The 13,871-nt window shown below is 35.5% G+C and overlaps 1 protein-coding gene across 3 annotated transcripts in view; it reads right to left on the bottom strand.

Moving 5' to 3' along the window:
* Positions 1-13,871, bottom strand: part of CRPPA (CDP-L-ribitol pyrophosphorylase A) — a 304,902-nt gene that overhangs the window by 33,924 nt on the left and 257,107 nt on the right. The gene's annotated exons all lie outside the window — the stretch shown is intronic.

Genomic DNA, 13,871 nt, shown 5'->3' with positions numbered 1-13,871 from the left:
TCACTGACACTATACTCAGTTTTTCATTAGAATACCCACTGCTTAGGTGTTTTTTTTTTAAATAAGCATTTTGTACACAAAAATAATGAGAATAAACTTAATGAATAATTCTGAGCCAGACTTAGAGATAGCTATTATGACCTTTGCTTTTTCATTACAATACTGTTTGCAATATACAAACAACCCATGATGAATCGTACAGTGCATGCTTGCAATTATAATTCTGCACAAAATATGAGCACTGAGTGTTGATTAAACTAGTAATGTTTTATTAAAACTTCAGGAAAATACCATGTAGGAAAAGTATTTTACGGCATAAGCTTTAGTCATTTTTGAAGTGACCAAAAATAGATAATGTAAATATTAAGACAATAAAACCAACACGCTGTGAAAATAAGCAAGGTTAATAGAACATAAACTATGTCAACTATTCATATATCTCTGGTATATTTCTCTAACTGAACATATTTATGTGAAAACAAGATCATCATTTCTAGAGAATGTCTGCTGTTTACTTACTACCTACAATAATCTTTCAGATAAAAAAATCATTTACAGCTTAACTATAATTTATCAAGAAAAGGATTTGCTATGCAAGGGTAGAACTGACAAAGATACTGTATGTATCTTGGGGTGAGGGGAAAATGTTAAACTGCAGAGCCTGAGAAACAGAAAAATAAATTTGAACTACCTGTAAAAACTATTAACCAAGTATGTTTTAGAATCTTTCGAATCTTTCAAGAGCTTTTAAGAGATCATCACAGGGTATCCAAATTACACCATAAGTCTGCATTTACCTGTATTAACCTGTGTTTCATGTTTTATCTTACATCAACGAGGTGTGTGAGCTTATTATAACTAATCCTACAGGAGCATCAAAACATAAACACAAGGAATAAAGGAACTTGATGAGCCTAATGTACTTTCTAGTTCTAAAATTGTCTCCATATTATGAAAACATTTAAAAATACATATTCTTCTTTAAAATTATGTTGTACTTTGATGAATGGTAGAAAGAATCATTAGTTAAAATATTTACTGAACATTTTAAAGGATCTATTCTAGCCTTATCAGTAGCTCACTTTATATGAGAAAGCCACAAGGCTAGGAATTGAAGAAGGTAAGAGTGGAATGTAGTCAAGAATAGGAGGAGGAGGAAATGGGCAGTCTAGTAGATCTGTGATGTAAGAACAGTGTGCCCTTGGGTATCTCATTAAGGTTTTCCAGTCTCATTTTCTTTTTCATCTGCAAAAAAGAAACAACAAAACCTGACATGTCCACCCCTAAGCCTAACCTATCCGCGCTAGAATTTTTTAAGGTTTAAATAGGAGATCCAGGGGCGCCTGGGTGGCACAGCGGTTAAGCGTCTGCCTTCGGCTCAGGGCGTGATCCCAGCGTTATGGGATCGAGCCCCACATCAGGCTCCTCTGCTGTGAGCCTGCTTCTTCCTCTCCCACTCCCCCTGCTTGTGTTCCCTCTCTCGCTGGCTGTCTCTATCTCTGTCAAATAAATAAATAAAATCTTAAAAAAAAAAAAAAGGTTTAAATAGGAGATCCAAAAAAGTCCTGATCAAATATAACATTTTAAGAAGTTAACACTTATAAATTACTCTATATCATGAGTTTTTTCCAAATGAATAGTATTAATACTAAAATAATTCAAAATAGATATGTGATACAGCAATCAAATGCTTTTTTTTCTCTTGCAATGAAACTATACTCGCCTTCAGACCCCTGGTGCTTAGCGTATACTAGGCACTTAAGAAAAATTCACCAATAAAGGAAGAAAGGAATGTAAAATGCATCTCTTGTGTTACCCAGACTGAAATCTGCTATACGGCTTAAGAGTTTATAACATTACTTAAATAATCCCAACTTAGACACTTGGCAGAACTTTCCACATTGGAATTCCAAGACTAACCATCAATAGTTGCATTGTTTTTCCAGAGCAAAAAACCTGCAACAAAACACGAAGAGGTGCCATGGTTCAGACTCAGAGTCTGGTCAGCCATATTTCCCACAGACCTAATTAAATTTAAGATTAATATTATTTTGACATTATTAAATACCTTGTTTTTAAAAGGTCAAGCAGAATTATTGCCCATAATAAAGTGTACCCAAGGAAATACTGTACAGGCTAGGACAAAAAAAAAAAAAAGAAAATATATGTACTGTATTTATATTATTTATTTACTATTTTACAGTAGTTTTTAAGAAGTATTATCTTATTTCTTTTATTATTATATAATATGATATATTATATAATATAATTATATAAATTAATAGGCAGAGACTTGAAATGAACTCTAAAGTTGAATTGCCTCAGTTGAAGAATCAGGAGCAGCAGTGACACTTTCTTTTCTGACTCCCTCATCATCCACAGAAGCCCCTGACCAACCTGTCAGATTTTTCTCTAGAGCACAGTTTCAAAACCATGATCTTTTATAATCCTTTTTATCTCAATCTTGTAGGAACAGCCTTTCTAATTCATGGAAAACTTTGATGAGGTTTGAACATTTCTCAGTATCTCCTATATATCTGTTTCAATAATCCAGGACTCAATTATTTAAAACGTCTGCCATTTTTAACAAACAGAATGGTTTTTAACATTTGGGGAGCAAAATCCTCAAGCAGTGTATGCCTCAGGCAGTGAAAACAGACATGACATATTTCACAAGAAAAAGAAACCAGTGGAATATAAGCAACAGTGCAGTGGACCATAGGGGAAGGGAGGGAAAACTGAATGGGAAGTCATCAGAGAGGGAGACAAACATGAGAGACTCTCAACTCTAGGAAAACAAACTGAAGGTTGTTGGAGGGGAGGTGGGGGGGGGATGGGGTAACTGGGTGATGGGCATTAAGGCGGGAATGTGATATGATGAGCACTGAGTGTTATAAGCAACTGATTAATTATTGAACTCTACATTTGAAATGGGGGGCGGGGGGGGGGGGAAGATGTTAGTTGAAAAGAAAAAGAAAAAAAAAAAAAAACCCAGGTACAACATGCTGCATGTTAATGCCCAAAACTGGTCAGTGGACCTGAGATTAAGAACCTTGTTTGGTTGATCCTTCCTAAGTGTCCAATTAGCATTCTATTTCCTGCACCTTCCTCCTTCCGTGTCAGTTGTGATCTTATACCGGGGTCAGCAAACTATGGCCCTCAGAACAAATCAACGTTACTTCTTGTCTTTGAAATGTGACATGGAATATGGCTAACCGTTCATTTACAGTTTGTCTGTAGCTACAATAGTAGAGATCAGCACCCACCCACAAAGCCCCTGTATCGTCTTTCACCTTTTATAAGAAAAATTTTGTAATAATTTATAAAAATTATTTTGACACATATGCTTTAATACAATTTAAATATTTTATCAACACTTGATGTCTGAATTCATGCAAAATACCAAGAACCCACTTTTCTGTATTTTTCTTTTCTAATTTATGTAAATTAGTTAAGAAAAAAGACCCTAAATGAGCTAAAAGCTGTACAGAACTTTTGATTTACTTTCTTACAAAGACTAACAAATCTAAAATATTAATCGTGAGAGATTTAAATAAGCTATGTGAATATGAATATTAAAATATTTCATTTTAAAGGGCATACCAAGCTCAATACACGAGAAACAAATAAACAAATCAAAAAATGGGCAGAAGATATGAACAGACACTTTTCCAATGAAGACATACAAATGGCTAACAGACACATGAAAAAATGTTCAAAATCATTAGCCATCAGGAAAATTCAAATCAAAACCACATTGAGATACCACCTTACGCCAGTTAGAATGGCAAAAATAGACAAGGCAAGAAACAACTGTTGGAGAGGATGTGGAGAAAGGGGATCCCTCCTACATTGTTGGTGGGAATGCAAGTTGGTACAGCCACTCTGGAAAACAGTGTGGAGGTCCCTTAAAAAGTTAAAAATTGAGCTACCCTATGATCCGGCCATTGCACTACTGGGTGTTTACCCCAAAGATACAGACGTAGTGAAGAGAAGGGCCATATGCACCCCAATGTTCATAGCAGCAATGTCCACAATAGCTAAATCATGGAAGGAGCCGAGATGCCCTTCAACAGATGACTGGATTAAGAAGTTGTGGTCCATATATACAATGGAATATTACTCAGCTATCAGAAAGAACGAATTCTCAACATTTGCTGCAACATGGACGGCACTGGAGGAGATAATGCTAAGTGAAATAAGTCAAGCAGAGAAAGACAACTATCATATGATTTCTCTCATCTATGGAACATAAGAACTAGGAAGATCGGTAGGGGAAGAAAGGGATAAAGAAAGGGGGGGTAATCAGAAGGGGGAATGAAACATGAGAGACTATGGACTATGAGAAACAAACTGAGGGCCTCAGAGGGGAGGGGGGTGGGGGAATGGGATAGACCGGTGATGGGTAGTAAGGAGGGCACGTATTGCATGGTGCACTGGGTGTTATACGCAACTAATGAATCATCGAGCTTTACATCGGAAACCGGGGATATACTGTATGGTGACCAACATAATATAATAAAAAATCATTAATTAAAAAAATAAATAAATAAATAAAGGGCATACCAAAAAGGCACCATATATTCTACCATTCACTATAATTCTTGTCTTTTCAAGGCTAATAATTACCAGAGTGCTAGAAAGACTATTTATTTAACTACATTTCAAATTGCTTCATAAGAAAATACCAGCAAAGTGTTTGAATGAATAAATTTAGACAAGCTTGTATCTTTCACTGAGTACAATATATTCACGTACTTATCTTAATTTAAATACAGGACCACACTCAATGTGAAAAGGTTTCTAATTTCAAGAATTAAGTTCTATATTGTATAAAAGAGATTATGTAGAGTACGAGAAAGACTACACACTGAGATTCTGGTAATTCAAATATAAATGCTAATAAAACTATTGATTTTGAGCTAGTCATGGAAAAACAACTGTTTCAAAATAGTCCCCATTTCCTAAAAAACAAAAACAAAAAACTAGTTTGTATTAAGAGTTTTCCACATTTACATTCATATGCCAATATTTTAAATTTCTTTGGCTACATTCCTAGTCTACTCAAAACGCACCATCTACATTACAAGTATAGGTCTGTAATAAATCTCTTCTTGAGAATAATGTATAATTCAAAATTCTAATGAGGTTTTAAGTACTTCTAGATTTTAGCACATTAATGTATTATAAAATCACCAAAGAGTAATCAATCTCAACCCTAGTTCACCTATAACTTAGTTTCTTCTTCCTCTAATAAAAATTATAAGATTTCACCCAGATGATTTAAAAATGAATAACAAGTGCTTGAAACAGATCAAGAAAAGAAATTATAGTAAATATTTGTAACCAGGCAGGCTTGCCAGTTTTATACTCTATTTACGGTTCATGGTTAAAAAGTGAGGTTGGGAAAAATATAAGATATTCTTTATCTTGGAATTGGCCGAGTTGTTGAATACAAAGCACTGAGAACAGCACTGCCATATGGCAAGGAGTATACAAAGTCCACATCATGACCGTCAGAACCATAACCATCATCCCCATCTTAGAAATAAAGCCACACGAGCAAAAAAAAAAAAAAAAAAAAAACAACTCATATGTATATGTTTCCTCTCTGGGAGTAAAGTATTTGAAGGTGAAAGTGATTTGAAATACATGCTTCTGGGTATTTAGAGGGTAAAACTTTCCATTATTCAGGAAAGATTTTATTGTAAGACACCCAAAGAATTAAAAACTTCATTGCATGGAGCACTGGGTGTTATACGCAAGTAATGAATCATGGAACTTTACATCAAAAACTAGGGATGTACTGTATGGTGACTAACATAATAAATATTATTTTAAAAAAATAACTTCTCTATGCAACAATTTTGAGACGCAAGTCAGTAAAAATCCAAGGTCCAAAGCCAGAAAAGTGTAGCACAGAAACCTATGGATATGCATGAGATCCATTTAAGCCAGAGGTTAAGTAGGATGTTAAATATCTCATAAGTTCCTAACTGGAGAGAGAAAAGTACAAATAAGGTCACTAGATGTGCAACGGCCACTTACCTCCAAAAGAAATTGTTGAATGATGAACATCTAATTCTGGTTGAAGTAATATTAATAAAGTCTATTTCTCTCTGATAGGGGAATGACGGACTAGCTCTGGTTTCCACAGTCATGTGCAAAGCACTAATGTATCTACCATCATTGTCTCTTAATAGCAGCACAACACAGTAACAAGGGTATGAGCAATGGAATCTAGAGATGTGGTCAGACACTGTAGCTATGGGATGTAGGACAGTTTTCGGAAAAGACATTACTGGAGGGACCACCTATAAAACCATCCCAGCAGCTCTCCAGAAGTCAGCAACACCTGAATTACAGTGGTCACAGTAGAATAAAAAAAAAAGAAGTGGGAAATGCCAGAAAGAGAATTCAGAGCACTTAGTTATTGACTGTAGGGCATAGAGGAATAATTAGGAGTGATTCCTAGAGGCATTCAGGTAACTAGAAGAACAATGACTCTCTTAAGGAACAGAGGAGACAGGAGAATATACAGTCATTCAGATTCCTTACCTATGAAGCTAGAATAAATACTACCTCAGGGACAGGCCATGGCAATTAAAGAGATAAAGCATGAAGGGTAAGCACTGTAATCACATAAAATCAGGCCTTCAACTTGCAGCCATCTATTGTTTAAATAGAACTGATGGTCCTCGGGAAACATAATTACGGTAATGTTTGTAATCAAGGGGAAGCTGATTCATGTGGCTGATTTATAGTCGCATATACTAAACTTTACATACAATTTATTCAATAGGTGTCACAGAATTAAATTAACACACAATATATATAATTGTGTGAAATGAGTAGAGCTTTTGAACCTTATCTAAGTTTTCCACAAAACTATCACATTACGCTTTTAGACGCAGACATGGTTCTGTAAAATTATTAGTATGCAGTCATAAACCAAATAGCACACACAATTTCTACTAGAGTCATCACAAACAGTTTGAAAACAGGCAAGTTAGGATCAAATGGGATATAATGATGATGATACTAATAATAACAACAATAAATTTTAAACAGATGCAATGAGGGGCGCCTGGGTGGTTCAGTCAGTTAAGTGCCCGACTCTCGATTTCAGCTCAGGTAGGTCATCATCTCAGGGTTGTGAGATCACTGTGTTGGGCTCCACGCTCAGTGGAGAGTCTACTTAAAAGATTCTCTCCCTCTGCCCCTCCCCACCCTTCTCTCTCCCTTTCTTGAAAAAAATAATAATAAAGTTATACAATTAAAGATACTAGGAATTATTTCTAAAATCCCTAATCTCATAAAAAACTTACTAAACCTCTATAGTTTTCCACCTGCGAAATGTAAAGAAGAAAATAAAGGAAATTTGACTGAGTGTAAAGGTGAGGTACCTTCCTCCCTATGTCCAAGCCATAAGCCTGAGGCCTCAGTCTCCTCATGTATAAATTTCTTTGTGCAGGCATTCTCCAAACAATGTTACTGACATGTATTCAATGTTCTGTGACAAAAGGGCATCACAGTCTACTAAGCGTAGGAAATGCTGAGTTAAATTGGCTTCTTTGTTGCCTGACTACTCAGAATGTGAATCTCCATCAGTGTAATACAGTAACATAATTTTGAAAATAAATTTCACCCTCATGTAGTCATTGACTCTTTTTGAGGAGGGGGGGGAATACTGGGCATCCACACCTTAGATTATTTCACATGTGTTTCTAATATATTATGTCATTTGAGCCACACAACCGCAAAGAAGGAAGAACAATGAAGGGTCCAATTAGAGATAAGGAAATTAAAATTAAAAGAGATAATGCAAATAGCATGTAGTGTGATTTACCTTTAGATGTACTGAATCTCAATCTAGAAATATTATGAACTGAGCCAAGATTTCTGATCTTAAGGAGAGTATCAACCTGGAAGTGGGAGAAATTAATGTCTCTTCCAAATATGACAGTCTATTGTACTGTATACAATAGCCACAGTGCAGCTTACCAGCTAACTTTGAAAAATTTAAGCTTTGGGAAACACACTTCGTAAGTTAAGCCAAAATGTGGAGGCACTCCATGTTATTAAAGTACCAAGTATTTGGTATTTGATATTCCTGGAACTTTCTGTAATATCTAGATTCAAAGTTCTCTTGGGAGAGACTGGTGGCTGGAAGACAAAGGTAAAATAAAGCTTTTCAAACGTAAGTAACATTTCAGAAAGGATAATCAGCTGCTAGCTCTTCACTGACAATCTTCATGAGAAGCTCTTTAAAATTCTTAAGAAATTAATAACTGCACATTTAAGAGTCAAAATACATTTTGCACATGGTTCATTCTAAATTGCAGAAACATATAGTCATGTATTCAATCCCTTATGTGAGAAACCTGGCCTCAACACCAAAACCTTTCCTGGGAAATTTCATTATGGTGTAATTTTCAACCTCAAAAAAATGATTCTTGTTTTGTTAAAGCACATCCCCCATCCCCAGACAGGTACACACACTTCATTTTGAATTTTGGGAACTTTAAGAAAGTATGAAGTACTGGGGAAATCTTTTCGGCAAGATCATGACATATAAAACGTTATTCCTCAGATTTGAGGTATTTTATTACACTGTTAATGTCCAATTAATTTGGGTACCAGGATATTTTTAATGCTGTTATTATATTTAAAAATACATATATCCCCTTTTAAAGTCCTTTAATGATGCCACTAAACTGCAGTATGGTTTGACTCAAATTGTTGTTGCTTCATCTGCAAGGATTCAAAAACAAAACAACTATAGTATCTAAGGCTTTTATTAAAGTTACACTCACACTCTAAACAAATCATGATTTTAAACTATGGTATTAAATTCTAATAATTTTGACATTTTATTCTCCAACTCCTTGTTGTCACTAATATACAGTAATTTGTTTCAAGCATTTTCTAACAATAAGCTGTAAATGTTTCTTACCACTATTAAATGTTGATGTATTAATTTTCTATTTGTTGACATAATAAATGACCACAAAGTCAGGGGCTTAAAACAATACAAAGTTATTTTTTATAGTTCCATTGGTCAGAACGGATACTGATCTCATTGAGCTAAAGGCTCTAGGGGAGAATCCATTTTCCTGCCTTTACAGCTTCTAGAAGTTACCCCCATTCTTTGGCTTCAAAGCCAGCAATAGCTGGTCATCTTTCTCACTTCACATCTCTCTGATCCTTCTGTCTCCCTCTTCCACTTTTAAGCACTGTTGTGAATACATTGGGCCTACTCAGATTATCCAAAATAATCTCCCTATTTTAAGATCAGCTGATTGGCAACATTATTTGCATCTGCAACCTTAATTTTCTTTTGCCATGTTAAGGTAACATGTTCGCAGGTTCCAGGACTTAGGGCCTGGATATTTTCTGGGGGGCCACTACTCTTATTACCAAGTTGGCTACAAGCTTATACTTTATATGCTGTTGGTTGGTATCTGTATTTATCATCAAAGGCATTTCTATATAAAGAATGTTTAGTAGATAAAGGCTTCAAATAACAAGTAAAATAGCACGTGCTTTGTACTAAAACTTGAAGACAAAAGCCTTAAGCAACCTAGCATCTCATGCATAATTTACCGTTTTAGAAATTTTAATAGAATCCAATGGACTTTATACTCATCACATTTGAAATCATAAAACTGGGATGATGTCACAAGCGACACCCCACCCTCTCCCATAAAGAGGCAACCCCCTGGTTTTAGGAAAAGCATTCACCTGATGCAGGCCACATACCTCTCATCTATCTCCTAATAAACACCCAAGGAGTCACCTCTTAAACCCAACCTATCAGTAGCCTGAATTAAGTATGTGTGCTTACGAGAACACTCTTAACTTCAAAATCACACATGCTTGTGTTCTGTGCTATATCTACGAGCATGGCCTTCATATGACTGATGCCATTTATGCAGTAGTGGCTCAATTATATGCATTGAAGAATTAAACAACAAAGCTTCCCTTCCAAAAAAATACAAAATTCCCCTACTTAAACCCAGTTGTACTCTAAGCTCTTTGATGGTCGGAACATGTCTGCCTTACTTCAGTGCCTTTCACCAATCCCAGCACATAGTACAGACCCAAAAAAGCATTGTCCGAAGAATAAATAAAGGCATCGTAACAAGTAACTCCAGCTTTCTACCATTTTTGTCTTTACTTGCCTAACAAAATCTCCTATTACTCTCATTATAGAAGTTCTGCTTCAGGTAAAAATCCATCATGTGGTCATATTCTACAAATATTTATTTACTGCTAATTATGTGCAAGGCTTGTCATACCTTTCAATTAACACAATGACGATTTAGTTCCAGCCCTCATTCATGTAACTGTGGTCTTTCAGATTTTTCAATCTTAGCGCATTTGATGTTGATATCCATTCCATGAAGTATTTCTCAATTCCCTCACGCAGAAATGATCAGTCTCTTCTAGTCCTTGATACTGTCTACTCCCCTTGCCATTTATACTACTTCATGTGGCACTTAATTTATATGCACATTGTGTCTCCCCCAAAGCAATTGCTTATATAACCCCTTTGAAAGAACACTTTTAGCACAGTTGGACACACATGCCTTTTTCTCTTAAAAATGAAATTTCCACAAAAACTTGGGAAGGATATGTTTTCTACTCTGAAACTGTAATTCTCATTTTCATTGAGTGTAATTCTTTTCTCTTTATCAACAGTAAAATATTTATGAATTCCTGGTCAATAGAAAATATTTAGAGCATGATTATAAAGTAAAACTGGGGTACTATGGGTAGATACACAGTAACTATTATTCTGTAAATGGATAATATTCATTTCAATAATCTCTGTATCCTAGAGAAGTTATAAAACACTAAGTTCTCCTCCAAGGGGTAACCATTATCATCTATTCTTCCTAATGATGTGGTAGCAATGACAGACATATGCAGTAATCATTATACAGTTGACCTTTCAACAATGTGGAGGTTGGACCCCCCCACAACCCCTCCCCCCTCCCCCCCGCCTAGTTGAAAATCTACCTATAACTTTTGATTCCCCAAAAACTTTACTAATGGCCTATTGTTGACCAGAAGCCTCACTTATAATATAAAGTCAATTAATGCATAGTTTGTATGTCATATGTTTTATATACTGTATTCTTACAATAAAGCTAGAGAAAAGAAAACATTAAGAAAATCCTAAGAAAGAGGAAATACATTTACAGTACTATATCTATTGGAAAAAAAAGAAAATCAGCATAAAAGCGAATCCACAAAGTTCAAACCCGTGTTGTTCAAGGGTCAGCTGTACCAACAATAATTTAATCCCATTACACTTCCCATCACAAGGGAGGGGAGCAAAGGCAGTACAAAACAGTTACAAACAGAATTAAAAAAAAAAAAACTTCAAGATGTATATGTTATATGCAAAACTCTAAGTTTTTCTGTAAAGCTTATTAAGGTGTTTTCTATAATATTTTATGGTATTAACACAAAAAGGGCATAAAAATGTTGCATGTACATGACAGTAAAGGGTGGCCCTTCTTAGAGTATGTTTTTTGAATCTAAAAAACCTTCAATTAGATGACAATAGATGTGTGGCCCAGATTAAGCAGACTGTGCCCAAGAGAATGTGGCCAGCTGCCAAGTGAAGTAGGATTCAATCTGCAAATGACTGTCAGCTCTTTTTCTAACCCTTCTAATTAGTAACAACACTGTCGCCTCAGGAGAGGGCAGCGAGGCAAACCTGTGAGTAGGGACACGTCTGCTGTTGTTGTTGTTGTTTTTAATTTTCTTGCCAACCAATATTTCAAAACGTTCTTCAAGCCTGTCTTAAATAAACGAGCTTGCCAAATACAATAAAAAGCTAGTTGATATGCTACAGTGAAACAAGTGGATAAGCAATAACTACATCCAAAACGTCTCACTTCATGCACAGGAGAAAACAATTTTAAATGGTAAACAAAAATAAAGCCCTCTCGGTGAAGTTTCTGAAACATCTTAATGTACCCTTTAGACTTGAAGCAATTGGTATCCAGAAAAACGAGTATGGTGTGTTAAGGATCAGTAAAGCCTAAAATTTAATTTTAAAGTTTATTCTTTACAAGTTTGAAAATTTCCTCCATTTTATTTCCTTTATGCTTTATCTTCAGAAAGGAAGAAAACTAATCTCGAAGCAGCCCCTCTGTTACCATAAGCAACATTTTCTAAAAGTCATCAAGACTGTGACAACATTACTGTAAGCAAAGGCAAATCAATAGCAAACTCAAATCATAATTTCATATATGCACAACAAAACCAGATTTTAGAAAAACAAACACGGGCTTTTAAAAAAATTAGGTCTACATATGGTTTGTTTCACCACGTCACCACAAACCAAGTCATTGGTGATTTGGAAAGAACTGAGTTGACTCAGATTCACCTGGGATGGATTCCAGTGTTAAAAAACAAAAAACAAAACACACACGCCTCCAATGGAGTCACCTATGCTAGGCCGAGTCACCAAACCAGGACTTAACACCTAACCTACTTACAGTCTCAACCACCCATAGAAACACAGTCTTAAGGGGTCAGTCAGGATTTTTCTGGTCAACACCAAGGAGGTAATCTGCCATAGGGGCCCCTCTCCAATCCCCAAGGGATGATGAGGTAATCCACCCAATAAGATCACTTTCACTTTCCCTAAGGGAATGTGACCTTGCTTCAAACAATCCTTTCTTTTCTTTTGCTAATTGTCCTGTCCCATAAAATCCTTCCATTTTATACAACTCCTCAGAACTCCCCTTTACTCACTAGATTGGCGCTGATTCATAAATTGATTAGTAAAACCAATAGATCCTTAAAATTTACTTGAGTTTTTATTATTAACCACTAAAAATCTCTATTTTAAATGCTTTCCAGAGGGGCTATGAGGTGGTAAAGTTGAAACATCTGCATTCTATCTTGCCACAGCATGGAACGACAGACCAAGGCTATGATAATATTATGGAATGCCGTATCTACAAGAACATTCTACAGGGAATGTACAGGAGACGACGCAGATATTCTTTCTATGCCAGTGCCAATATTTCTAAGGTCACAGAAGCCGTGATAATAAACATGACACCACCAAAGTACAGGTAGTTTGTTCAGTATTGAGAATATCAAGACCCTTATCTAGTATTCTCCATTTCTTCAAAATTTAGCATTCAAGCATAACATTTTTATTTAAAAAGACAGTATGCAGTATCCATATTAGCTGAAATAGTTCCTTAGGAGACCAGCAATTTCTAAATACATCTATCAAATCATTTAGCCTTTTAACAGAAACATCAAGTATTAATAGAAGCTCATTTCACCTCATTGATACATTCTACATACAGTAGAACTGGTGTAATTTGATATAGTCAGAGTGCTTTTTGGGGCCACAATTATTTTTAAAACTTTTATACTTGAATAAAGACTATAACTAAATGAGCAAAATGAGTTTTAACGCAAATTTATCAAAAACCCTGTACTGTACAATTTCAACAGAATAGTTAAGGAACTAGGATTCACTTTATAGTGTTATTTCCCCTTAATCTGGGGATAATAGGCAACTTCCTTTGTACTTTAGAATTTTTAAAACTTACTTTATTAAAACAAACATCTCTCTGTCTTATTAAGGAGGGTATTATTAAGATTAATAGGATGGCTATTCGGTGGAAGACGCTGAAGTGATCCTGGTAACAAATCACCAAGTTGCTAAGTGTTAGTACTGAAACGGAATAAATCCCTTGTCACACTTCGAAAGTTTTTAAATTGTTCTTTCCATCTCACATTAAATGCCCTGACTTGATGTGACCATGGGGCATGTCCCGCCTCCTTCTACTTGTAATACAGTGAGCCGAAACCAAACAGAAACAGAA

This window comes from Ursus americanus, chromosome 3 (assembly GCF_024610735.1).
Source record: "Ursus americanus isolate L20-20 chromosome 3, mUrsAme1.1.p, whole genome shotgun sequence".
In the NCBI taxonomy this organism is placed as follows: Eukaryota; Metazoa; Chordata; class Mammalia; order Carnivora; family Ursidae; genus Ursus; species Ursus americanus.
This window is presented reverse-complemented; position numbering and strand designations above follow the sequence as displayed.